Raw genomic sequence first — 27,581 nt, forward strand, 5'->3', positions numbered from 1 at the left:
ACGGAGTTTCGTATCTTCGGACGAGAAAAGTGCGATGGGAGTGCAAAGGTAGCTCTGCTCGAAGCAGCAGGCGCGCCGGTGTCACGGGAGCCGAGGAGCGGTGGCCGTGGCTGTGGAGTCGGTGCTCGAGGCGTCCTCCCAGGTGGGAGAAGTGGCGGCCTGGCCTGGGCGCCCTGGGGGCTCTGGAACAGAGGGAAAAGTAGTTTACGGAACGTGAAGTTGTTTGAGGGTTCTTTCAAAACTTTCAAGTGTCCGGCCCCACACTAGGATCTAGCAGTGCACGGGATTAGGAGCAGGGATACCAAAGTTTCAACCAGTTGAACCCAGCCCGCCTTTCCTGGGACCTTGGTTGGATCATCTGCTGCCACCGTGGTGTCTGCTGGGATACAGTTTATTCATTCAATAAATGTTTGGTGCCTGCGGGTTCCGCGGCCCACCATGTGCCCAGGTGAGCCGAGGCGGCCAGGTAATCAAGCTAAGACATGAGCAGTGTCTTTGATGGGACACAGGCCTACATCCCGGAAAACCCAGATATGCAAAGTCCACAAACTGTCTTCCAAATTTTTCTTTGACTTCTTAACAGAGTCCATGAAACTTAAGATGTTTGGATGGAGAAGGAGAAAAAAAGAAAAGTCTACTTATAAATGGAAACACATTTAACAGTCCCCAGGGGTATGGGGCGGCTGATACCACCAGAGGCCTTGAGCAAACTGTTGTATCATTTTAAGTTAGCTTTGAAAATAAAAAGACGCTGTTAGCCATTCAACAGGATGACTGAAATTCCCCCCTTTCCCCCCGTTTGCTCCACTTCGAGTAAGAAAAGGTGTGACAGATGAAGATGCCACATATTATTTTTCTTGGCCCCTTCAGGTACACCGCTGCCCCCATTGTACAAGGCCTCTTTTTTATGAACCTGAAAGGACCACAGAGGGCCATTCAAAGTCACCAAACAACACTTGGAATTAAGAACAGGAAGCGCAGCCTAGATGCCGTCCTGCCCTAGGTTGCTGCAGACCCCTGACTTTCTTGAACTCGGCTGAAAAGTTGCTGCCAGGTTTTTGTCACACTCCTGATCATGGCCTCTCTTCCACACAAAAATACACCTTCTTGTGAAAATGCTCAAAGGAACTACCCTAGGTTGATGCTTTTCACCTAACCAAAGATGCATAAAAATATTGTGCAGATACACCTGAATGTGCTCCCGGGAAAACTCAGCAGTAAGGCCTCAGGACTGGTGATTCCTAGGCTGCCTGTAACAGTGATAGTAAGGCTCACTGTCATCCACCACCTAAATTGGAAAGAATCGCTTGATGACATGGCACAGGTTCTATAGCTTTAGATAGTAAATTAAAAATTCCTGGCTGAATTTGATTGATTGTCACTTTTAAAAATTGTTAAAGACTTGTAAGAGGGAAGAATAGGCCAGAAATTTTTGTTATGCTCCATTTGTTCAAAAGCATCTTCCTTCCTGCTTCTAATGTGGCAAAGCACAGATACATTGTCTTTAAGAGGTAAGGTAAATAGTAACAAATACAACCTAGATACTTATGCCAGGAGCTACAAAGTTATACAATGAATATAATGAAGAGCCTCCTTATTTGGAAATCTCTGAGCTCCATTACCACCTTCCCCTTTTAGATAAGTATCACACCTGAACTTTAAAAGGGATGAAACTGCCCCATGTCATATACTAACATGCGTTCTAGGCAAGGCACAATTGGGACTATTGTCCTAGAAATGTGTAACGAAAAATCAGGCTTTACTCCTTTCAGCTCTCAATCTATGAGGCCATTCTTGAAAACAAAAATTTAAGTACAGGTTTCACCTATATTTTATTATGACTACTGATAAACAAATAAAGCATTTACTTTGTAAATAAATGACAGCAGGTGGAATCATGGGTTTACAGGTAAGCAAATTACACCCAGAGTGCTGAAACACAAGCTGGTTTGCGGTCAGCTAGGCTCTCTGTTTTCACTCCACACAAAGTGAAAGAAGAGATTTTATTGAGCTTTTGGCCTCAAATATGACCTCTCAAGGCCCTAAAAATTGTGATTTTTTTTTTTAAGTCTTTCAGATTTGGAGGCTACCATGTGTGACCTTTTCATACGGGTTAGTCATTTATTTTAATTGATCATTACTGTTTTAAGTACCTAGTTTATGCTTTGAAAGTGGGGCAATCTATTAGCATAATTCTTGGAACAGTCCAGATGAAAGGGCTTTCCAATGGAAGGGGCCCCTCATCTGGCTCAGGAAGAGAAGGGAGTTATGGAGATTTCAGGGAGAGACAAAGGGCAGAATATCTTGGGTATAAAATGCCCGAAGAGAGCACAGATCTGTGGCTCAGGAGACTTGCTTCAAGCCCAAGCCAGCCAGTTGAGATCACAACACATCCCTAACCTAAAACACTAGGTCACCTAACGAAAAAACTTGGTTAAACAGATGGTGTCACACACTACACAGAGATACGGCCTCAAAACATTTCTTTCCAACATTCCATATTGACAACAAGGAACAGCGTCCCACATCAGGGTTTGAATTCTGTGGTCTTGTCAGCTTCGTGGTGATAAAGGCAGTTTGTGTTCCTTGGCCCCTGGGTATCCTCCTTTCTGAGTAAGAAGGCCTTGTCTGCCTTTCGAAGCAGCGGACTTGCTACAGCTTAGAATCTTGAAAATAGTGTTCTGCTTAATGTTGTCACTCAGTTTTTGGACAAGAATGTTATCCTTGGTCCTTCATTAGTTGGGGTCATTTAAAGTTGTTTTCCAAGAGCCCAGAGCAAATATAATTATAATATTATTTTAATAGCCTAGGAAACAATAAATAGGTTTCCACTGAAACAGAAACTTCAGCTGTAAGGTTTTAATAATAGTATTTAGCACTTCCACAGTGTTTCCTGCCTTCAAAGCACATTCTGCACTTTAATTAGCTAGAATGACTGAAACTGCTATTGCAAATGAATGTCAAAGTCTATGTCATGTAGATGATGAAAGCAGGAATTGTAAAAAGCATTTCCTAGTCCCAGTTAATCCTTGTAAGAAGGCTCTATTACTTTAGACCATAAAAGTTCTTAGAAATCGAATGTAGTCATTATCTAGGACCTTTTTTTCTTGTCATATTCACTAGTTAGTAACTCCAACCACAAAGTAACCCTACACTTATATTCAAAACTAAACATGATGTAAAACTTCATTTCAGAAGACTTGAAGTCAATTACTGAAGAATTAACTACATGGCCATATGACATTTTCCTATTGATTATCCATCCACTAATTTTAAAATGATCTGTTTGTAATTCAGAAGATACTCTAATTCAAACAGAATGTGGATGTACGTTCGCCAGTGTGTTTGGACCCAATCTCTTGAGTCAGTGGATTTGAGATGTTGTTCAAACATCTACTTAAAAGCATGGCACACAATATGAGGGCAACGAGGACGTTTTGCAGCCCTTCTTGATCTTTCCTGACTCTCTGATGGGGAGGCACCATCTGTGAGAGAGGCTTCCTGGTCTCTGTGGACAGATGCCCAATTCCCCAGGCCATCGATGCCTTTCTCACCACATCCCCATGAGCCCCAGAGTGGGCAGGAATGGACTTCTAACAAAGCCACCATCTACCTTAAGAAGCGGGAAGCTAACAAAAAGAGATGACATGTATTACTTTGTTCCTTTTAGAAGCCTAAATGATATGATGCGCATGTTACCCTTCATTGAAGATTCTAGGTGGACAAACAACTTGGATATCAACAGGGAGCAGAAAACCCACTAGCAGGACCAAAAGGCAGACCCATCAGCAGAACACAGGCGGCAGCTTCAACAATTAATTCCAAAACTGAAAGTCAAATCCAGGAGAAGACAGGAAGCTCCATTTTCTTTGAGGTACATCAACATCAATAACAGATCAATGGACCCACTTAATGGAGTTCTTAATTGGGTACAAAAAAATATTTAAGAGTTTTACCACTCTACGGCAGGAAAGTTAATTTTCCTAAACTGAAATATCCTTCACTTCCCTTGGGGAAAAGTTTTCATGAGGACTAAGGTAATGGGAAAACCTGTTGCTTAGAACTTTTAACTTGGCCTTGAAGATGGAAATTCATCCAGGATGGAGAATAATGTAGGGAGACTAGTTAAAAATAGACAGGGACCAGTTCACTCTCACACTTATTTACAAGGTGCCTTATTTAAATGACACTTTGATCCAACATCTTATAAAACTAATGACAACAGGAAAAAATAAGAGGCAGTTGGTGCACCTGGAGATGGGATGTTGCGACCAGTCAGGAGTTCTGAGGTACTAATAAAATTTCCTTAGATAAAAGAAACCCTTTAATTCTTCTTATTTTAAAGACTTTAGGAGTTTTTTCATAGTATTCACTTCTTCAAATTTAGCTCCATAGAATTGGAGTTTAGACAGTTAAAAACATTGGATTAATCAGGCAATTCATTTCATTTAGTTAAATGCTGCTTTGTGGACATACACAAATGAAACAACTGCTAAATAGAAGTTTTACATCTTTGGATTTTATCTACCTGCCAACCAAATGTAGGTGATCATTTTCAAACAGCCTTGCCATTAGGACCTAGCCTCAGTTTGGGAAAACTGAGATTCAGACTGGGCCTCAAGTGTCATTCGCCTTCAGCGCTAAAACCCCCTCTCCAGTCCCACTTCCATCTGCTGTTGGTAAACCAGGAATTAAGCAATTAACGTGACATAATTAGTCACACATTTAATTCATCTAGAAATGTAGATACCTTTTCATCGTTTTGTGTTCGTCCACACATATTTTAGTTGAAATTGAAAAATGTGTAATTATCGCTTAGCCCCACCTATTTCCCTGGCTTTTATTTTGAGGAGGGAACTAACCGTTGGGGCACAGGCTGCACAGCTCCCAAAGTGGAAGGCTGCCCCCTCTTTTCATACGGGCTCCAACTGTCTTCCCCACGGCCACCGCAGCCTTCCTCTGCTTGATTTCCATTTAGCCTCCAGTTGGTCAAAATTAGGCGTTTGCTGGGGAGCTCAGGGCTGCGCCCTCTGCTCTCCCACTCAGCAGTTTATTGAGGGCTTGGCAGTGTGCACAGAACTCTCACTGGCCTGTCAGGAGCCCACTCAACAGCAGAGCCCAGATGGCACTGTGTCTTTCTAAGGTCCTTGCCGACCACTGGAAGTTATGAGAAGGGGAAAATTATTCAGCCCAAGCGGCAAGCATTTGCAACCAGTCTGGGGATCAGATGAATAGGAGATTTTTTATGAGCTACAGACCTCAGCTCTAACCCGCAGCCACGTCCCAGGGTCTCTGCCCGCCGCCCGATACTGGGAAGGCTGCCTCTGCCCGCTTTCTTGAACATTCCTGTTTTTTGGTTGCCTTAGTCTCTACTACCTTCTCAGATTACGGCTCCTTTTGTGCTAATTACACTGAAAAAATTGAAAGAATGTCGCTGACTTTACGAAGAACACAAAGCAGACTTGCTTTAAAAACTAAATATAGCCAGTTTCTTTCAGAAGGCAGACAGACTCGGCCTTCCAATGATTTGTACTATGCAGATTAATTGCAGATGGCCAATTCATTTATTAGGACCCAAATGACAGAAGGGCTCAGCTATCGGCAGGACAGATTAAAAATGTGTGTTGCTTTTGGGGGCCATTTACATAAAATGAGAAGGTCTGATTAATGACGAACTTTTTTTTCCCAGCACTTAATTGTAAATTAAGATTTGCTGATGATGACGGGCTAATTTAAGCTACCATGGAAAGAGGAAAGAAATGGAAGCTGCCGACTGTAGGGAGCAGTACCTGTACTGCGCAGGTAAAAATATAAATGAAACAAAAGAAGAAAATCTAACTTCTCATTCTGGAAGGCAGTGGCTGACACAGATCAAGAGGATATTGTGTTTGCAGCCCCTGTTCTCCATTATGTAAGAAATGGCCTTTTAAAAGACAGACTTGGGAAGGGGGTATTATCTCTGCTAGCCAAGCAAATTATAGATTACTCCCCACTTCCACCCCCACCACCATGAAATCCCGAAAGAGTTAACAGGTGAACAGTAGCAGCTTGGAATGATTTATTTTTTTCTAAGGAACATTAAATACTGAATTGCTCATGCTGAAATAACGCTACAGCTGTGATCTGTGGGGCTGAGTTTTGGACACTGGCTCGAGTGACAGGTGTACTCGTTGTTTGCCCAGCTCGGCTGAAATTGTGATGCCTAACTCAAATGTTTTCCCAATTAACTGGTGAGGATTCTGGAGCCAGCTAGGAAAGGGCCTTTTGCCACAAGGACGGAAGACATGTGTGCTCAGCCTTCAACAAAAATGTCAGCCTTAGGGGAGAATGGAGCCGTTGCTCCCTGATCATAAAAACAAGAAAATGGAGATGGACCTGCAATGTCCAGAAAGGTAGGGAAAAGAGACAATCTAATTGAGACCAAACCCTTCTAGGTTCTAAAGCAAACAGGTCTGTCCTACAGTTCAGCTCTTGGAGGATTTTAGGGATTGAAGCAAGTCCAGGATTCTAGGAAATGTGTCACCAAAATTGGTATTATTAGAGAAAGTGGCACAAAGCTACAAGTGCAGAGTCTGATTTGTAACATGCTAATTACATCTATTTTTATCCCAGGGTTGCAGTGACCTAACATCAAGAAATAAAAACTCTGGAAAACTAGCCCTTCACATATAGAAGGTATGATTACCCTTGGGTATGGGAGCCCCTGGGAAAACTTTCACTGGGTCCATGGATTTAACCTGAGGTAAGAAAGCAGCAGTCACCCAGGAAGGTGGTTGACTTTCAAGAGCACTTGGCAGCAGTGAGGGGTGGCACATGGGGAGTTGTGGAATAATGTCAGCATGTAGTAAGAGGGGAACTCTGAAATGTCCAAGGCCAGCCCAAGCAAACGGCGCTATCTCCACGTGGTGCCTTGGTCTGGAAAGGGAAGGAAGAAGGCTAGGCTATGTTTGCCAAGCCAAGACTTATAAATGAGGAAGCTTCCCTCAATCCATTCCACTGATAGCAAAGGCCCTGGATCCCTATCTTCTACCAAGATGGTGCCAAATAGCCGAAACATACAAAGGGAATTGGTATCAAACTTAATTGGGACCCAGAGACATCTAATCTCCAAGTTAAAGGACTACTCCTTTTACTCATAGCCGTTGGAGGCATACCAAAGCCTAGAAAAGCCTAAATGACCCTAAATTCAGATTCTGGTGTTATTTAACCCATGCCTCTGGGAAGCGCTCAAGAACAGGATAATTTAATGTCATTCTCAGCCTGAAAAGTTCCTTAGTTTTCTTTTAATCAGTAATTATTTTAAATGCATCATTTCAACAAGATACCATGAGTTAGTTGAATGAATGCATATAAAACCAAAATGTTGACTAGTATAATCCCCAAATCGAATTAATATTTTAATCTTAGGTATAACATACTTTTATATTTCATTTACCTTGCACATTCTTAAATGTGTTAAATGTGTTTTCCACAACTTGGCATAACTACACATCCACTAGGTTTACTGGGTGGGGAGGCAGAGAAGAGAACTTTGTTTTAAAAGAAAAAAAAGAAAAAAAAAGCTATGACTAAAGGATAGAACTCTACAGCAAACATTTAGTTTCTACAATTGATGCCAAAGGTAGAAGAGATTTTGAGAGAAAAAAAATAGATGGATAATTTCTAAAATATGTAAAGTAAACAACAAATATGCAAATGCAAGAAAAAAAAAACACTACTAGCAGCATGAAAACCCCAGGGAAACAAACAAGAACATCATTGTAATTGAAAGTAATTACTTTCAACTTAATCTTCCTCCCAATACCTGATAATTCTGTGAAATCACCCAGCTGTCACTCTTGTCCTTTTAGAAACATGACATTGATTTGTCTAGCAAAGACCCATCATTAGAATTCTGAGGTCTGCCTAATGGGACTACTAATAAATCTAAGTCATCAATTCTTGACCTTTTGTTTCCTGAAATTCTCGGTATGTGGTAAACTGCTGAAAACACATTTTCAAGGTCTGTGACTGTAACATGAAAAATAAAGGATCAAGGCTGCGCTTTGAAGGTCTGATCATATCTGGGTTCTGCCCTGCCTGTGCCCCAGAGGGAAAATAAGCAAGATGGATTAGGAACAGCATCTGGGGGTCATATCAATACCCTCTTTTGGGCTGAGCTGTTTGCAAATAGAAATGGACTATGTAAGACTGAACTAAAAAGGGAGATGTGCCAAGGAGCCATTGCCCCTTCCCCTGCCTCTCCTTGTCCTCTTCCTCCCTCATCTGCCTGACTTTTTGCTGCACTGAGAGATAGGGAAAAAGTCCAGCCAAGAGAGTCTAAATTGACTATGCACACAAGAAAGAGAGAGAGAGATTTTCTAGTCTCAGTTTTGGTGACTTTGAAATAAAAGGTTTGGGTTGGGGAGGGTCAGCTTTTTTTTCAAGGAACAGAATCGTGGAAATTTCTTCTTTTTCTGTAAAAGCAAAACACTTCTCACCCTTATTTTTTGCTGGCTGGATTGAGCTGGTTGTAACCTAAGACAAAATGCGGGCAGGTGCCTTCGGCTTCCTCTAAATTCTAAGATGGCTGCAGGCACCAGACTCTGACAGTGATGTTGCTGAGAGTCTAGCCATAAAGATTTCTTTCCACACGGTTCTCCCTCCACATCTGCCTAGAAGGACTAGTCTGCTGCTTCATTTTCCCCCTCCTCTGCAGCCAATTTCAGATGGCTGCAGCAGAGAAAGTGAGACCCCCCACACCTTGTTTGTGTGTACCCTTCCTTCCACGCCCCTCTGAGTGCATTTGGGCTGTGTTGGGGTGACATCGGGACAGGTGGTTGGCTGAGCTGATCCTCTCAAATATTCAGGCAAACTGGTTGTTTGTAGACAAAACATCCAGATGCTTTTTCACGATTGAACTTTTGATCAAATTGATTGGATGCTTTGGTGTCAAGAAGACAAAAATCCAAGTCAGAAAGGTCACCAGAATAGGAAATTTGCAGGCAATGAATAGTAGGAAGAATTACATATTCCTAGCAATGAAAAATGTGAGTTTTTAGATTGTGCTGAATGACTCGATACTGGCCAGAGCAAAGATACAAGTGAAAGAATGGATCTTTTTAAGGTTATATTGTTCCCATTTATTTGGCTTTGTGCTGCCAGAAAGTGGCTTGGAGGCTTGCTTTTTAGTGCTCTGTAAAATGTAAATGGTCTAAGTTAAGAAGCTATTTAATCTCAAACAATATTAATTGTGACATGAAAAATGAGACCAATTCTTCCGACATTACAGTCACCACCACCTCACATTAACTGATCACCTCACTATGTTTCTCAAAAGAGCCTGAATATTTTCCTTTTCCAAACTGCCTATTTTTAAGAGGAGACAAAAATCCTCAAATACTTTACTTATTCTGATGCTGAAAATGTGGTCTCCTAAAGTGGGCTTCCTTTGGCCTCCAGGCTCTGCAAACCTCTACATCTGATTTGTCTTGTTCTCCCCTCCCCCGGTGCCCCCCGCCCCCCACTGCCTCTGAATTAAAACTTTTTCTAAAATAAAACCACTAAGCAGCCAAACGGTCATAAGCCAAGATGCTGCTCCTGCATCTCCCTGCTCCCAGACGGAACTGCTGGACCCTAATGCTTTCCAGGAGAAATAGGGGGAAAATGCATTTTCACATATTTTTTAAGTGTTTTTCCCTAAATGGGTCCATTAAAATCAGCAAGATCACTGTTCCTCCATCTCGGTAGCAGGCAGAATCACCACGCATGGAGATAGGAGCAAATTTGTATTTCCAGTTGGCTCTGATGGGGAGATTGCAGTTGTTCTAGGGAAAGGCGATATCTCTATCCCTGCAGTACTGCCTCACAATTTCAAGACCACTGCCTCCTCCCATGAGATTCTGCAGATGTTACACTTTGCTTGTTAAACCTCTTGCTAAATGTAAGAAATAAAGTAGTTTTACTTGTAAATGTCCGTAATTCACCTACTGCAAAGCCCTAAGTCCTTGCTGTTTCATTACCAGCTGCCTGTTAATAACCATCAAATTAGAAGTGTCTCTAGCAGCATGACAATTTAGTGAGGGGAATAAGAACAGAAAATCACAAATTGTTCAGAGAAGTTGCCGCATAGCAGGCCTCCTGGGGCCGGGGCTTGATGCCCCTTGGTGTTTAGTTCAAGGCCACGGGGCTCTCTTGGGTGACATCACTTCTAACATAGATACTGTGTAATTCAGTTACACAAACGCAGCCCAGACAAGCAGGCTCACATCATCTCTTGTGCTCTGCGTAAGTCTGCACCAGAGGCTCTCAACACAGCCTGCACTTCCTGTTGCATGCCACGAAAGAGCCCTAAAACCAAGGAGGGAGGTGAAAGGAAGTACAAAATAATGCACCTTCTATGTTTTTGGTTTTTTTGTTTTTTGTTTTGTGTTTTTTTTTTTTCGTCCCTTTCTGCTCCCTTCATCTCTAAAGAATCCACAGCTAACCTGGACGCATTTTGTTACTTCTCATTCTCAGGGAAAAAGGCTTTTTCTGGCTGTGAGAGTCTAGGATTCATTTTTATCTCTTTCTAAACACTACCAGCCCAGAATCCTCAGACCACTTTTGGGCATTATAAGCAACACAATAGGTACCTCCTGTGGACCCCATGCCTTGGATCAGAGCAGGGATTACGGGCAAGGCCGAGAGGTGGGAAGTCAGTGACAGCGCCATTCTCTCGTTCTTGCTTGAGCTGACTGTAGCTTCTTAACATCTGGTGCACCAACTCTTTCCCCATTCCTAAACCATATAGCCGGCCTCTGCCCATCAGAACATCAGTCCTGGGCTTCCTGGGCTCTGTCCCTTTATCCAGCTCTGAAGCCGTTGAGTGTCCATTTCAACCTCACACCTGACTTAGCACCTGACTTTAAAGAAAAACATCCTTTTCACCAATAAGGTATGTGACCACTTGAAACCCCTCCAAGGCTTTCAAAGCCGGTGGAGCAGAGCATAACAGCAGAGGAGAACCACCCCCGGGGGTTAAAATCTCACAGAAGGAAAGGGGAAAGCTGGCAGTAGCAGGTGGCTCCTTTGGGCTATCCTATTCACCATTTGCCTCTGGCTGACTAGTCCTGGGCCCCCACAGAATGGGCCACTGGTGCACAGGCTCAGGGAAGGGCTTCTCTCACCCTCTCCAAGTGCATCTGTCATTTGGCAGTGACAGCCGCTTTGCACTCTGTACCTTGGCAGCTCACATCTCTTTCAGAGGCTCCCTCCTTTCCCCCCACCAAGAGCCTCCTCTGTAAAAACCCCCCCAAAAAAACAAAAACAAAACAAACAAAAAGAAATCTTGTTCTTTCATCATAATTAAAGTGCTGTCAGGGAAAATGGCTGAGTTTTGCTGCTGTTGAAATGACCCTCCTTCTCCTTCTCCACTCCTCTTGGCTTCTCTCATTTGCTAAAGTGGTTCTTTCTCTGCCTGAAATCAGGCTCTTTGGTGATGGAAATTTTAGCTTAAAGCAGAGAGTTCTAAGCAGAATCCTAACCTTGCGAGGGTGGGGAGAAAATCAATGTTTTGAGCTGGCCTCTGTTTGCAGCAAGGTGCTGGTGAGGCCATTTTCATCAGGAGGAACAGTGGCAGTGGCTATCTCTGGGCTTTAGATGCACGCAAGGTCTCCTAAATACAAGTCACTGTCATGGTACACAATTTAGCAAAATTTGACGGCTGATTTCTCCCCGTTGACTTAGCTGAGGGTCAGGAGGAAGCTATTTAGAAGTAAGTACAGAGGTTCTGCATCTGTGAAGATAAAATCCAAACGCCTCTCATGCTCAGAGGGAAAGTGTGCCTGCATGTTTACTATCACTGCTGGCCTACATGCTTGTGTGTTTGAAATAAAACTGTAACTTATATAATTCGATGTTCTCCTCCTCACTGAGTGTTACTGAGTCATACTTGGTGTGTGTGGGGGGTACTTCTTGTGTGCTGTGGACACGCATCGTGTAGGGGTCTTTTTAACACCTCATATCATTTTGTGACAATGTCATTCTAATCCTGTTAGCCATCACAGAACTTTCTGAAAATATTTCAGGTGGCTGACATTAAAAAACAAAAACCCTCCCTCTCAGTGACTTTGAACTCTGCCATTAGAATCCATGACATCTATTCACATACACATTATGGGAGGGACTATGATATTCATCCCAGCTGTCACCTACTTACATTATAAGGAAACTCGAGTGTCAGGAGCTTTCAAAATTAGCTTCATTTCCTTTTCCTAAAGATCACACATCTCAGAAAGGCCCCTTTTAACTTACACTGGGGAACTTAATTGGCAGGCTTTTGGGTTTCTGTAAGGGTACTGCTAATATCTGGCAAGTCAAGATGGCAATCTGGGCCGCCCTCAATGGAATCATTAGCTGTTAATACACCTCTGAGTAACTCTAAGCTAAGGTGTGAAATCAACCCAGGCTCCACTAAGCCCCAGTTTTTCCTAAGGATATAACCGCAGTACAGTTGGGGGGGGGGGGGGGGGGGGGGGGGGGGGGCAGCTGTTTATGTAACAAACAACAAGGTTGTTTTGCTGCTGGCTTATTTGCTGGCCTGGCCTCCTGCCTCCTTGCTCCTCCCCCTATGCCCTTCACATTATATTTATTTTTTAAAGAAAGCAAAGCAACCGTATAGTACTCAAGCCTCTTTTATTTCCTGACTGTTTTATGTGTCATAGCCATGGACGCTGGAGAAAAACATGGGGCTTATCATTATCGACCGGAGCTGGAATGAGTCAGGCACCCTGAAGGCTGCGGTCTGAACCTTACTGCCACTGAATGGGGTGGGGGGGGGTACCCCGCTGCCAGGCAGAATAGCACTAAGCAGTATGCTGCTACTTGGAGATCTGGGGTGAGGGGTCTGCGTGTCCTGGGGTCACAGGGGAAGAAAGTCAACTCATTGCTTTGAGGGCTGCTAGGCAGCCATAGACTTGGGTTGGGAATAACAGGGTATGGGGCTGGAACTAGAAGTGGGGAGGGGGTGACTGCCCAAATGCCCTCCCCTATTCCCCCAATGCCTCTTGTTAGAATGCTACTCTTAAGAACCCCACTATTAAAAATGTGACTCTCTGGGCTTTTGGGCCTCTAAAGCTCTTTATGAAAATGCAAATGTCCCTTAAAAGTAGCCCCATAAGCCTTTGCCCGCTAGTGGGATTCACTGAAGAGAACACAGCCACCTGCAGGCAGGTAAGGAGGCCTGGGGCCAAATCAACTTTTCAGATTTGCCGTGTGCTCATCCATGATCACCTAGAACACAAAATTCAGGCATTCCTGTTTCAGTGGCAATTTTTAAGATGCCACAACTTAATAATTCTATAAATCTCAATCATATTCACTATGGAGTAAAGTTTACCTAAGAGTTCTTTCAGTTCAGTCATCCACACAAAAAACCTTCCCTTGTCTTATTTTTAACGTAAAAAATAGCTGGCAATCTGTATTACACACTCATATTTTCAAAAACACCATGCAGGTCACTATCATGTGCTGTGATAGTTAGAGACCTATCAATAAGACATTATTTCAAGGGTAATAAATAGATAATTTAAGAGTATTTGTGAAAGGAAAGTTGGAAATAAAATTCTGGAAATTAAAATGTGTTTTTCTTTCCACGATGACTGGGCATTAATTATAGTATTTGAATATAGACTATCTCTATCTGCATTAGGGAACAAAAGAGACCCAAAGCTCAGGATCTAAGATGGAGGACTGGAACTAAGATAGAGGGCAGACCAGGAACTAAGAAGGAAGGCAGGCCAGGAGCAAAGATGGAGGGCAGGCCAGGAGCAAAGATGGAGGGCAGGCCAGGAGCTAAGATGGAGGGCAGGCCAGGAGCTAAGTTGGAGGGCAGACCAGGAGCTAAGATGGAGGGTAGGCCAGGAGCTAAGATGGAGGGTAGGCCAGGAACTAAGATAGAAGGCAGGGGAGGAGCTAAGATGTAAGACTAGAGCTAAGAAGGGGGCCAGCCCAAGAGCTAAGATGGAGGGTTGGAGCTAACATGGAGGATGAAAGCACTAAGGTGAAAGCACTTTGTAGTACATCAGGACCTGACTGCAAACTACACTTTCCCATCTAACTCTCAAAACACTAATTCTAGACATAGAAGATTTCTAAGGTTAGGTGGGAAATATTGGGCCCATCCTCCTAAAAGAATTTTAGTCTTGAAAGATCCTGGAAGGCATAGTTTGGCTCCAGAGAGCGCACAATGAAAGAAAGAAGTTGGCAAAAGGCAGTTCTCAGCACCACTCTTGGGCCAGGCCTCTGCAGCCCCTCCTGGAAGCAAGACTGCCTCCTCAGCATGACCAGTAACCCTCTGGGCTATGCCTCCTGGAGAAAGGCCTCATTCAGTCCCATGACTGACAAGTTATCAACAGGGAGGTCTACCCTATCAACAGGGAGGTCTACCCTATCAACAGGGAGGTCTACCCTGTGACTAGAAAAGGTTCAGTTGCTGCTGTTTGTGCAGAAATTTTCAGCCTTAGAGTGGCATGAAAATCTGAATGGCTGTGCCTGTCAAATGTTGTTTGTTTTGATCCCAGCAGATCCTTCTAGGTTTTCTGCAGTTTAATTATCAGCACTCATGACACCTTTAGGTAATCTCTGATTTGGTGTGCTCAACTGGGCTGGAAGACTCTTAGCAGGCTGTTGAAGTCTTTTGGTTGACAGTCTTTTCACCTTTCCTTATTTATTCCCTATGTAATCACTTAGCAGAGACTGCCCACTCTTCTTAACTTCCTGGGTTTGTTTTGATTCCATCAAGGGAGTCGCAATGTCTCATACCTTTGTCTTCCCCACAGGGAAGGGCACATATTTGGCACTCAATACATGTATATCGAATGAATGAATTAACAAATGAAAATGCCCGAATTGAGGCAAACTCACCGACCCGGCAAGGATTCATCCTTCTAAGGGACGTGGCAGACACGTGAGCAGCTACTGCAAGCTTAGAGACGCTACTAGACAGACAAAAAGGAGTAAGGCTATTTCGACCTACAAGTTAACCAAAAAATTAGGAAATAACTTATCAGTGAGAAAAAATGGGTACATGTGCCAGTCCCTGTGTACCAAGGACTGGGCAGGATTCCATGCTTTTGCCAAGTTGGACATAATCTACATATGAGTAAACCTCAGACCTGCCAATAGTCAAACATTTGAAAAATTAATTTGTGACAACTGTTTTCACTTGGAACCATGATGGATTTAACTATTTTCTTAAATGAGGCGTGTCATTTTATGCTAAATTTCCATTAAACATTTCCCAACATTTCTTTCTTCCTGAAGAACCACCATGACCCCTAACTCCCTGACAACTCCAAAATGTCACAGAAGGCCCATTTTATAAACATATTTGTGAATGAGTTCCTTTTCTTAGCTATTAGATCAGCAATTATTTTCCCCAACACTGGCCCCTAATCAGCCATTTTGCTAAGTCTCAAAGCAACACAAATTTAGCTCAAATCAATTAGCAACACATTTCTAACTCTTGGCACTTGGGGAGAGTCTGAACTACTCCTGATGGGATGAAGCTAACGCCTTGAGAATGAACTGAGAGGCAGGTCAGCCCAGGAAGCCTTTGTGGTTGTGCTTTACAAGAAGGCCAAAACGTGGGAGAATGGGGCCCAACCACAACAAATTAGGATGAAATTTTGATTTTATTTTTTTCTCTTGAGCTGATGAATGAAGCCCAGGACATAGAAAAGCAGCTGACGGAATATTTTCCCCACCAATGCCAGGAAGCTGAAGGTCTGCTCTTGTGATTTGCATCTGGCTGTGATGTTCTCTCTCTGCCCCCCACCCTCACCCCAGCACAGAGCAATCAACCTTGTCCCTGTTCTCCTCCTGCTGAATTCCCCCCTTTTCTCTTCCCCTCACCTTTCCTTGCTGAACAGATTGTCTTCCCTCTCTACTGAACATACCCCCAAGAGAATAAAACTTGTTTTTCAAAGTGGGGAGGGGGGATGGGAGGAAGAAAGGAAGGAAGGGAGGAAGGAAGGAAAAAGAAAAAAGAAAACAACCCCTATAACGGGTCTGGCTGGAACCCAGTTCTCAAGGACATCGATTTGTAAATTCAAAGGTTCCCCCAACATCAGAGATGTAGACTTAACATATAGGACGCTCACTTTTAACCTGAGGGGTTGCTTTGTTTTGTTCTGGATAATTATCAAAATTTAAAATTTATGTTTTTTTTTTTTTTTTTTTTTTTTTTTTTTTTTTTTTTTAAAGAACTGGAAGGTTCTCTGTGTGCCAGACTTCCTAAAACAAAACAAAACCACTTAGTGGGATAAGGCATGTGAAAATACTTGGAAAATGAAGTTGTGCTACATGCAGTGTGTTCCTAAATTTAAAATAAAACAAAAATTGGACCATCATTTTAGAATCAGGAGATAAACATTTGGGAAAGCAATAAGAGGGGAGAGGGCAGTGGTCAGAGCTCGGAGGGCGGTGGTGGCCCCCGTCTTGGCACACAGGAGAGGCCTCTGTCCCAGCTCTTCTGGTTGGCACTTGAACCAACAAAGGACCTCATGGGGCAGTGAGATGGGGAGGAGAGGATGCCCCAGCCTGGATTGTGAGCCTGCCTCTCCTCCCTGTACTCCTGTCCCGTCCAGCCAGCCTTACCCCTCAGCTGTGCCAGCCACACCCTCCTTGGCAGCGCTCTACCCCCTGCCTGGTAGAAGGATAATCACTTGCAACCTGATCCTCTCCTCTGTTCTGGACTAGGAGTTCCTAGAGGACAAGGACCCCATTTGGTGCTTAGAGCTAAACCTGGCAAAGGCACTCTTTTTTTTCTTTTCCTCTCTTTTCTTTTCTCCCCCTCCCTCCTCCCTCCCTTCTTCCTTCCTTTTTTCCTTTCCCTCTTTTTTCCTCCTCTCTCTCCCTTTCAATTTTTCTTTTCTTTTTTTAGACAGAGTGTCATTCTTTCTGCCCAGGCCGGAGTGCAATGGCACAATCTCAGCTCACCGCAACCTCTGCCTCCCAGGTTCAAGCAATTCTCCTGTCTCAGCCTCCCAAGTAGCTGGGATTACAGGCATGTGCCACCCTGCCCGGCTAATTTTGTATTTTTAGTAGAGACGAGGGTTCTCCATGTTGGTCAGGCTGGTCTCGAACTCCTGACCTCAGGTGATCTGCCCACCTTGGCCTCCCAAAGTGCTGGGACTACAGGCGTGAACCACTGTTCCCTTTCAAATTTTTAAATTTAATCTCTATTTACCTCCTTCCTTCTGTTTGTACCTTCTCTTTGTCTCTCTCTTTCAACAATAAACAACTGGCCAAAGGGAATTGGTTTTAATTTCTGAGTTGTTCACAAGGACCCCGGGATTTCAAAAGATCAGAGAAGGAAAAACAAAGGGAGGGAACCTCAATTCTTTCTCTGCTCTTCCCCACTAGTAAAAGGACTAAACAAGTGAAAGAACTGTGGAAGGACGATGGCGAACATGGAAGAGCTCTAAGGAAACTGCCCTGTAGTGTGTGTTTGTGGAGCAGGGGGATTAATATGAAACTGCACACCACGATTCATGTCGTCTCAAAACTATCCATACACCTGAGGAAAGAACAGGGGGAGATAATGATCAAGAAAATCACAGCAGGGTGAGGGCAGGCTGGGGGGATTTCCTGTAATATTATGATGTCATTTTAACAATAAATACAACTAGAAGAAAAGGCGCCAGACCAAGTGTGGGATGTGGGTTCCATGTCCTGTGGGAAGCGAAAGTGGGCAGCTGGGCCCCAGTAGGGAGAGTTCTAAGAGGGTGTGGTTCCCTCTAAGGGAGGGATTTGTGCATCTGGCGCGGGAAGAAGACTGACCAAGAAAGCCACCAAATAAACAGACCAAACCCCCAACCACCCCTCCCCTGAGAAAAGCACAGAATGCCTGTATTGGTGTTAAAAGTAAGGTCTCCGGGACCCAAGACAGGATGAGAGCCCCAACCAAAACACCCCGGAAACACGGGGCTTTTTTTCCATTTGGGCATCCTACATTTCATCTAGAGAATTCCAAGATCCCACTTTCTGAGAGCAGACCTCTCAGAAAGCCATTCTGAGCTCTCTGCTGACCTCTGGTGGGGAGGAGCTCTAGTGGCCCAGGAAAGGTTGGAAAGAGGCAGTCACCTGCCCTGGCCTCCCCTGCTCCCATGGTCTACAGGGTCACCTGCCTTCAGCCACCACTCGGGGCTAGAAGTCAGGAACTGTGAGGAGAAGAAAGTGCAAGAAAAGCTTTAAAGAATTCTCAGAAGAATATGGGCATAAGAGAATAATATTGTAGGAAAGTTATCAACTAAAAGAAAAGTGTTTAAATAGGTGGGTGGGAGGGACGTTTACCTTCAATCAACTGTTTGTATTCAGTTTCCTTAACTTTACAGTTTTAAGAGTAAGGGGAGAGAGAATGTGTATATGAATGGGATATGGAGGGTAAATTTGATCGGAAAGAAAGAAGTTCCCATTGGAGGACTCTGTAGGCCCTTGTGTGGGAGGCCTGTGTGGCCCTTCTCAAATAGATGACCTCATCATTTTCCAGCTGCTGGGTGGGGTGGTGGGGGGTGGAAACGGTAGGGAATGGAAACCGCACCTGTTCTTGGAACCAAGGAATTTGGCCCAGACACCATCAGACCCAGCTTGCCCTTCAGTGGAAACGAGGCCTGAAGAAGCCAGAAGTGGGCTGCCCCAAGGCAGTGCTGAGCCTGAGATGGACAGTAGGGGCCCCATCCTTAGAGAGGATGCCTTTGCTAGTGAGAATGCCCTGCTGTACCGTGAAGCACTGAGAAGTGGAGAGGGGTTGAGGAGGGGAAGAACTTAAAACTAGCCCTGAGGTCTCAGAGATCCGAAAAAACTCAATGATGCTTGCATGAATGGAAAAGCAACGATTTATCCCTAGCAAGTCCCTTCTCTGTGAACAATCATTGACCATGCACCTCAAATTCTACTCCATCTCCCCATATTGTCTTAAATGCTCACTTCTCCAGGTAGGCCCCTTGGATTTCCCTGGTGGAAACGAGCTCTGCTCATCTGTGAACCTCTTTCCTAGCTCTTGGTTGAGGTGTGAAAGAGTTTACCAGCAAATTCTGCTCCTGCAAAGATTCTCCTGGCGATGGGGACCCAGAAACTATTAATTATTTACCAAAGGACAACAGAGGGCCCTACCATTTGATTTCCTATACAATCTTCCATATTGGAACAGACATTTAAAAAAGTGTGTGTTGGATAGGGTGTTGGCATACCTCATCTATTTAAACTATATCAGATAATTAAATAAGTTTTAAAGTGAGAAAGACATCCCTCCTGTTTTTTCAGTTGAGAAAAACTAGAACCAGCGATTTGTCCAGGATCTCAGGACGGGTTCCTAGGAGAACCAGGGCACCAGGGCTATGAATCTGGAGGTTACCTGATCCTGTTCTTTCCTGCCCTGGCTAAGATCTTCAGATCCACTAGTTAAAAGTGGCCGGGATTTGTCCTTAGATGTCAATTGCTCAACTGTAAACTTTTAAAAACATTCCTCAGCCTTAGGGGCAGGGACTGTGTCCCTGAGAAGGAGGATTTAGGGAGGGGGATGCGGGTTCTGCCTCAGGCGCCAGCACAAGAGTGAATTTTTGAAAGCCAGGCTGTCAATAGTAAAAGCCGAGCGCCCTCTGCCAGCCGGTTCTGAGCAGCCTTGCTTTCTTCCATTGTTTCCACTTCCCAGCCCTGCATAATTCGTGTTCTCATGTATTTCCCTCCAAAAAAAGGTGGTTCCTGCTCAGAAAGCCCCCCCAAAATAAGAACCCTATTTAAAAATAAATGTCAGAAGAGAGCGAGAGAGTGAGAAAGAAAAAGGAAAAGTGAGAAAGAAATTCGAGAATTCCTTAGGAGGCTGCTTTCCGCTCTCCCCTTTCTGGGTTGTGAGACTTGTGAGAAAATGAGAGATGAGCCCCCTTTCTCCAACTAAGGCAGCTCTAATGATCTTCCTTCTTCCTTCTGACCTCCCACCTTCTCCTGGCAGAGCAGATGCCCCACTTTGAGCCTGCCTTAACATCTGATCAGACCCTAACTCTGGGGAATCAAGATTGTAGGTAGGGCCAGAAGAAAAACAACAGCAACAAAAAAGGCCAGCCACAGTGGTTCCTGCCTGTAATCCCAGAACTTTGGGAGGCCAAGGCAGGCAGATCACCTGAAGTTAGGAGTTCTAGACCAGCCTGGCCAACATGGCGAAACCCGGTCTCTACTAAAAAGAAAAATATTAGACCAGGCACAGTGGCTCACGCCTGTAATCCCAGCACTTTGGGAGGAGGCCAAGGCAGGCGGATCACCTGAGATGAGGAATTCGAGACCAGCCTGACCAACATGGAGACCCCCATCTCTACTAAAAATACAAAATTAGCTATGTGTGGTAGCATGTGCCTGTGGTCCCAGCTACTCAGGAAGTTGAGGCAGGAGAATTGCTTGAACCTGGGAGGTGGAGTTTGCAGTGAGCCAAGATCATGCCACTTCACTCCAGCGTGGGTGACACAGCAAGATTCCATCTCAAAAAAAGAAAAGAAAAGAAACAGAGAGGCATCCACTGTGTGCTATCTGTTAGCTTAAGTCTGAGGCTGAGATGCCTGCAAGCGTTTTGGATTCATCCCTGGCACCTGAGTCCAAGTCTCAATCTCAATCCTCCTTTCTCAGGCTGTCCCTGTCCTGCTCCCATCTTGGGTCTTGACTTCCTCATACATAAAGCTGAACACAGAGATATCCTCTGCTTCTTCCCTGACAACCCATCAAATTTAAGGTGCTCTCCTGACCATGGCAGGACCCCAGGAATACTTGGCAGAATCATTCCCAAATGGGGCCTTGTCAATACTTTCAAGAATCAGACTTTAGCCTTTTCCCGATGTCAACTTAGCAAATTCATGGAATCCTAGAATAAAGTTCTAGAATCAACCAAGGTCCCAGGAATGAGAACTCCCAACTTCTAACCCAGTGCTGTTTGTACTATTCTAGGATCCTCCCAAAGAGCTGGAGCTCCTCTGCCCACAGCCTCCCCCATCAGATCAGACCTACAGTAGAAGACAGCAAGGAGTAAACACTGTAAGCTCACAAACACCAAACTGCCCTAGGATGAACGATTTCGTAAGAGCGCTCCAGAATGCCTGGATCCCATCAGGAACATTTCCAAGGACTCCCACTCAGAAAGGAGAACCCTCCTAAACCCCACCCTGGCCATTTGTTTTGCAAAACAAAATGATCTAATGTGCTTTCCCTTTAGCAGCTAAAACTGCTTAATTATAAATAGCTAGAAGTTTTCTGGCAATCCAACTTTACAAAATTTTCCCCTAACGTCTGGCATTTGTTTTTGGGTTCTGCCCTGAGTCTTCTAAGCATTTGCTTGGAAAGCTGTTGCACTTTCCCAGGCAAAATGTCAAAATCAACATTCAAAAAGCTTGCCTTGAGTAATTTCTAGGATTCTGCACTAAGGAGGTTTTATAGTTAGGGGGCACTTTGCTTCGCTGAACTTGTGACGAAAAGCTAGTTTTCAGACAAGTTTTGATTTCAAATGATATTTTAAATTTTACATGTTTGATATATAATTTATCAAACTACCAATATATTTCTACACCTTCCCCTAAAGAAACCCTAATGGTAAAAGCTAAAGTGTTGAAATACACGTACATGTCTGGAGGGGAGAGTGGTCATTGTCTATCTATTTATTTACTTTTCTGGCCTTTGCAATGAACTCAGAGGTCACAAATTCGAAACTCCCTAAGGGGGGGAAAAAAAAAAGAAAAAAGAAAAAATCTCCTTTGTAAACATTAGATCCCTAATGATTCTGTTTCAGTTGTTACAATCAGATGTTTCAATTCAAAAACTTGATGAGATGAATTCAGATGTTACAATCTGAAAACTCTATATAAAGACCAAATGGGGGCAAAAATATAAATGTGTTATGTCAAAATATAACAAAGAAGTTAAAGTCCCCTTTCATAATGGTTACTTGAGAGAGGCTGGTCAGATGCCAGTTAGGGACTTAGACCACTGTTTAAAATTAAGATCACAATTTAGTCCTGTTATGATTATTTCAAGAAATAATGGTTACAGAGTCTGCCCCAGGATGGAGAAGGGGGTGTCCACTTTATCAAAGACCAAGCACAAGACTCTTGACCGGGAAATGTGCTTGGATTGTTACTGTTATTGGCATAGCTATGTTTCATTCCTGAGAGATCTTATGCTCTTTCTCAGTCCAGTCATTCAGAGCCGTTCCTTCCACTGCCCCTTTCTCCTGCAATCAAACTTTGTGCCTTGAAAGACCAGTTGCTAAAGGTTATAGGTTACCTCCATCCAGTAGGCTGGTTCCCTATGGGCCTGGGACTAGGCAGACTCAGCAACTGGGGCCCACACACTGCTTGCTGGTGGGTACACATTATCAGTTAAAGACTCTGCTGCTGTTTTGGGGAACACATAAAGTGAGGCTCCTGCCACCCTAGAGCTGATACATTGTCAGCAGCCATCTGACAGATGGGTCCTTCATGTCTTGGCATCCTTCTCTACCATGCAGAGTGAATTAATTGAGTGTGCACCAGTCAGAGAGAGAGTTCCTAGCCTGCTACAGGAAAAGGCATCCTGAAGAACCCCTGAGTGGAAGATGTGATCATTTCAGGGTAAAGGCTATTTAAGCACTGATTTAGCCTAGCTATGGGACTGACTTGGTTAATCAAAGTCCACTCATTGTTTACTTCCCTGAAATAATTTCCTTTTCTATTCTAGTTAGGGTCATCTGGGTCACTTTCTTCTCTGAGATTTCTAGAAATTACTTCTGCAGGGTTGGATGCAGTGGCTCATGCCTGTAATCCTAGCTACTAGGGAGGCTGAGGCAGGAGAGTTGCTTGAACTCAGGAGGCAGAGATTGCAGTCATCCGAGATCATGCCATTGCACTTCTGCCTGGGCAACAAGAGTGAAACTCCATCTCAAAAAAAAACAGTAACTGCAGTGGACAAACTTTTCTCTGGAAAAAAAATGTATTTTATATTATATGTAATATATATGATATATATGACATATCACATGTATGATATATATGTAATCATATATACTCATGTATATATAATGATATATATTATATATATGATATAATATGTAATCATATATAATCAACCTCCTTAGTGAAGAATCCTAGAAATTACCCAAGGCAATTATATATATTATATATCTATATATAATCATATAATATATAATCATATATGTGATATATATATTTATATATATACATTTTTTGAGATGGAGTTTTGTTCTTGTTGCCCAGACTGGAGTGCAATGGTGCCATCTCGGCTCACTGCAACCTCTGCCTCCCGAGTTCAAGCAGTTCTCCTGCCTCAGCCTCCCGAGTAGCTGGGATTATAGGCGCCCGCCACCACGCCCAGCTAATTTTTTGTATTCTTAGTAGAGATGAGGTTTCACCATGTTGGCCAGGCTGGTCTTGAACTCTTGACCTCAGGTGATCTGCCCACGTTGGCCTCCCAAAGTGCTAGGATTACAGGCATGAGCCACTGCACCTGGCCCCGATATATATATTTTTAAGATACGCAAATTACAGTATGTATGATCTTGAACTTTCTCCAGAATTTGAAACTGATGATGTTAGGGCAGTAGTTATCAATGAGGGGTGACATTTTGCAATGACTAGAAACAGTTTTGGTTGTGAGAGAGAGAGAGAGAGAGAGTGTGTGTGTGTGTGTGTGTGTGTGTCTGGTAGGTAGTGGTCAGGGATGCTGCTACACATCCCACAGTGCAGAGGACAGCCCCCCCATGACAAAATGTCAATGAAGCCACTTGGAGGACCCCTCTGTTAGACTGAGCCCCCGAAAATGCTTCTAAAATCCTGGCATATAGCTAACTAGGAGAATTCACAGCATAAAAGTAAAAAGCTGGTCTGGCTAAAGCTTTGGGGCCTATTTGAGTCTAAGCTCTGTCCTGAGGTAGGGGGTGGCAGTAAAAGTCAAAGGGACCCTTCTTCGCCTTTGCTGGCCCTGGCCATCGCTCTCACTTTCACATAGACATGCCACCTGTTTTCTGCCTTATACTGTCTCACCATCTAGTGGTCACCTGAAATATCAATTCACCTTCACCATCTTTGGGCCCTTCTAGAGCCAGTCATTTAAAAATTCCCATGTTGGGGGCCAGTGGGCAAAAGGAACCCCCTGAATGACATCAACGATTTAATTAATAAGTTAGTTCAGCATCTTGAAGGCCTAGCAGAGCCACAGAAAGAGCAGCTATAAGGAATTAGGATGGACATTTCCTAAGATTTCAAAAGCCCATGAAGGCCAAAAAAAATCAAGGGACTGATTATAAATAAGGCCTGTCTTTTGAAAAGAGAAACCCACAGGGCTTTCTACTTAAGTCCCCCAGACACAGATGTTACATAACCATAGATTTTAAAAACGGTATCTATTTAAAAGGATGTGTTCAAGTGGTCTCAGTAATGTAAGTGCCTATATACTTCCTAAATAACACTATCTATTCTTGACAGGTTTCCTGTTTTCTTTTTTTTTTTCAGTTGGACCACCAGCTACTACAACTCTAGAAAAGTGGAGGCACAGATATATGGGTCCCAGAGCCCTGCAGGAGCTGGAATGGATACTTGCTAAAACACGGGACATGAGATTCTCTTTTGTTGGGAAGGGTGCTGTTGTGGCCCTTCTTGGGTTCTGGACTGTCTTACAGTGTCTGACTTTGGTTTCTGTGGATCATGATAAGCATTACTCTTTTCTTCCCCTTCAAATATCCCACAGCTTCAAACTTACCTGAATGCAGGTTCCCTGTAAAAATACCATCATGTAATTTGCACGTTAGCAATCAGTTTGATGAACGGCAAAATTGTTCAAATGGGAAAGAGGAGAGAGATAGTGTGGTCTTTTGATGGAAGGGGAGAGGCAAGAGCCAGATAAATCAGAAGAGAGAGGCTCTTGCACCCCAAGCCTTAATTTCCTTGTAAGAATTGATGCTCACTCAGTGGTGACACTGAGCATGTGAAAGCTCAACTGTGACACTCCTTAGAAAGTAGTACAGGGATTTTTTTCCTTCCCATTATCAACTCATTAAAGGAAGTTAAAAGTACTTACTCTGTCCCACACACAGTGTGTGTGTGACAATGTCGGAAACATTGACTGACTCATAATAAATTTGAGATTGGATAACAATTTATACTACCTTTATACGTCTCTCCTCGCCCCAAATTGAATCATTAAAAAACATTTAGTAAGATCGAATGTGCAGTTCTGTGGGCAGAACTCCACAAGTCAAAATATTCCTGAATTTAAATACTCCTGAGGTTTAACAAATTACTCTGCAATGCAATTTGGGATTTTACTCTAAGGAAGTACAACAGAGGCACACTCCCTTAATTTCCATTGCTCCGTCACAGATCAGTTGCCTAACATTCTTCCCTTAGCGTAGCTCCCAGTTGTTGTATGTAGAAAAGCACTCCACTGATTCTAACTTGAAAGGTGTGTGCCTCGTGTGCTCAGAGAGCATGTGACAATCGACATAATGAAAAATCAAACATTGTTTTGTTGTGTTGCTCCCTACCTCTTTCTTGGAGGTCTCTTCATCTTCAATTCCCATGGGCTGGCCTGGTTCACCATCTGGCTGTTGGAAAGGAAACTAAACACATTTTCTTTTCTTCTTTTCTTTTCTTTTTTTGATGTGTAATAACCGTAGAACAATCCAAGCTCAGGTCCTTGAGCTCAGCCTCGGTATTGAGTTGATTTGTAGTTAGGAGCTAATCAAAACAGAAGGGGGAGCTGGATAGGCAGGGGAGACAGGTGACACTTTTACAGGATAAGTCAAAAAGTACGTTATCTCATCTCTCTCTGGCACATCATTCACCTGAGAGTGACTTCACACAATTATAAATGTGGCAAGGTGGCATTCATCTACTGCTTGGATTAATCTTTATTTACAGAATGTAAACAAAGAATGTACTCTGACAGGTAGAGACAGAAAGACAGAATGAGATGGCCGGCACTTTTAGAACTTACACGTTAATAGTCTAATGGGAAATGCAAAAAACAGAAAAACAAACAAAAACCCAGCAACAACACAGGGCTTTCTGCTTAAATCCCCCGGACAGGGATGTTACATAGCCATAGATTTTTAAAAAGGTATCTATTTAAAAGAAAGCTAACCAAACCCCAAACCTCACTTGGAGCAGGGGAAAAAAAATCTAGGAGGAAAAGTAAATTTCTAAAATTAAAAGTTGAGGCTTGGTATGGTGGCTCACACCTGTAATCTCAGCACTTTGGGAGGCCAAGGCGGGTAGATCACCTGAGGTCAGGAGTTCAAGACCAGCCTGGCCAACGTGGTGAAATCCCATCTCTACTAAAAAATACAAAAGTTAGCTGGGCATGGTGGCAGGCACCTGTAATCCCAGCTACTGGGGAGGCTGAGACAGGAGAATCACTTGAACCCAGGAGGCGGAGGTTGCAGTGCACCAAGATCATGCCACTGTATTCCAACTTGGGCGACAGAGTGGGACCATGTCTCAAAAAACAAAAAACAACAACAAAAAAACCCCAAGAAACCCAAAACATTTTTGGGGTACTGATATGTGCCAAGCACTGGGTTGAGCATGTTACCCTTTAAAAAAGACTCTAGATTTCTCAAATGTAACTTTGCTTCTAGTAGCTGGCCCTCTTTTGGGGGGAATTAAGAAAAAAAGTCCAGGTGCGGTGGCTCACACCTGTAATCCCAGCACTTTGGAAAGCCGAGGCTGGCAGATAACCTAAGGTCAGGAGTTTGAGACCAGCCTGACAAACACAGTGAAACCCTGTCTAAACCCTGTCTCTACTAAAAATACAAAATTAGTGGGGTGTGGTGGCACATGCCTGTAATCCCAGCTACTCGGGAGGCTGAGGCAGGAGAATTGCTTGAAGCCGGGAGGCGGAGGTTGCAGTGAGCCAACATGGCGCCATTGCACTCCAGCCTGGGCAACAAGAGCAAAACTCCATCTCAAACAAACAAACAAAAAAAGAGGATATAGCCTCTTTTTGAAATACCTCTCCTCTCCTTTGTTCAGGGGCTTCTTTCCCCCTGAGACCTCCATGGCCAATTTGTATTCGTGCCTTCCTTCCGGTCTCTAAATTGCGTAAAGGCCACTTAGGACTTGCAGACTCTTCAGCAGAACTCCCAAAGAGAGGCTCAGGTCCATTCTCTTCTTCCTTCCTAAAGAGAACATGATCTTATGCTTAGGGTGACCACAGGCCAGAACACGAATCTGATGGGAAAAAAAGCTCCATTCAGTCTAATTTAATGAAATCTGTGAAGGTGTGTGTTAGGGCCAGAGTCTCCTAGTCCCTATTCTAAGGGGTCAGAGATGGTCAATCAGGCTGACCAATACTCTTAGTTCCCTCCAATGATTTGTTTTAATTGATGGTGGGGACCTTGTGACATCAATTGGCCCTGTTCCTTCTCTCTTGAAAATTGCTACTCGTCCTGAGAAATTTGATTTTTAAATGGGCAAATGGCATGAGTGGGTTTGAGAGGAACCTCACATTTGCTACTGTAGGTAAAAGAAACCAAGAAGTGTAGAAACGAATTGTTGTTCACTACTGATGTGTCTCCTGAGAGTTACTTTATT

At 43.6% G+C, this 27,581-nt stretch overlaps 1 protein-coding gene and 1 long non-coding RNA gene across 3 annotated transcripts in view; one reads left to right on the forward strand and one right to left on the reverse strand.

The window, feature by feature from the left end:
* The window catches only part of GNAS (GNAS complex locus), a 58,325-nt gene that overhangs the window by 22,635 nt on the left and 8,109 nt on the right, over nucleotides 1-27,581 (reverse strand). The gene's annotated exons all lie outside the window — the stretch shown is intronic.
* LOC104663798 lies at nucleotides 2,126-25,678 on the forward strand. The gene is made up of 6 exons (XR_004052598.1): nucleotides 2,126-3,874; nucleotides 5,690-5,802; nucleotides 6,613-6,675; nucleotides 14,799-15,744; nucleotides 20,950-21,036; nucleotides 24,501-25,678. It is a non-coding gene; the product is annotated as an uncharacterized LOC104663798 (long non-coding RNA).

This window comes from Rhinopithecus roxellana, chromosome 13 (genome assembly GCF_007565055.1).
Source record: "Rhinopithecus roxellana isolate Shanxi Qingling chromosome 13, ASM756505v1, whole genome shotgun sequence".
NCBI lineage: Eukaryota > Metazoa > Chordata > Mammalia > Primates > Cercopithecidae > Rhinopithecus > Rhinopithecus roxellana.